Source organism: Lycium ferocissimum, chromosome 8 (genome assembly GCF_029784015.1).
Source record: "Lycium ferocissimum isolate CSIRO_LF1 chromosome 8, AGI_CSIRO_Lferr_CH_V1, whole genome shotgun sequence".
NCBI classification, from domain to species: domain Eukaryota; kingdom Viridiplantae; phylum Streptophyta; class Magnoliopsida; order Solanales; family Solanaceae; genus Lycium; species Lycium ferocissimum.
In genome coordinates, this window is record NC_081349.1 from 44,182,242 (window position 1) to 44,182,906 (window position 665).

Sequence of the window (665 nt, forward strand, 5' to 3'; positions counted from 1 at the left end):
GGTAATTTCGTAATATGATCCTTTTTCATGGGCACTTCTGATATTTTGCTTTCAACCCCTTTTCAGCCCTTCCATTTTATATCGGCGACACGTGTTTCGGTGATGCAAGTGGCTTCATATCACTTATTTGTATCTTGCTTCTTCCTCCATGTCCCACGGTGGGACTCCCACCTCCACGCTCTCCCTACCAAACAACAATGGAAGCTATGTCTCTGAAGCTATTGGTCTTTCTTGTTATCGATGATAAATAAACGGTGAGCGTTCAAGTGTTGAAGCTTGGAACTGCCAGCCCCTGCTCATATTTTTCGATATATCTTCTGCTCTATTTTTTTTTTTTTTTGGGAATTGGGAATAAATATTAATTTTACTATTTTTCTCGTATGTTTTGGGTAATGGTAGATGGCTCTTTCCCTTTTCCTTCCGTAAAAAATTTGGGGATTTTCCGAGAAAGATTTGGTAAGGAGAGAACAATGGGTTTCGAGGTTTATAATGGGCGGGACACAAAACAAGGTTATATTGATTTTTTTTTTTTGGGTTGCGAGTCGGGTCGGAACAGTTTCATTTTTCAGAGAAAGACTTGTGAATTTGTAACGACCCATTTGGTCGTTTAGCACCTTTAACTCGTATTCCTAAAACACCCCTTTGTGGTCTTTTTTAGTGTTTAT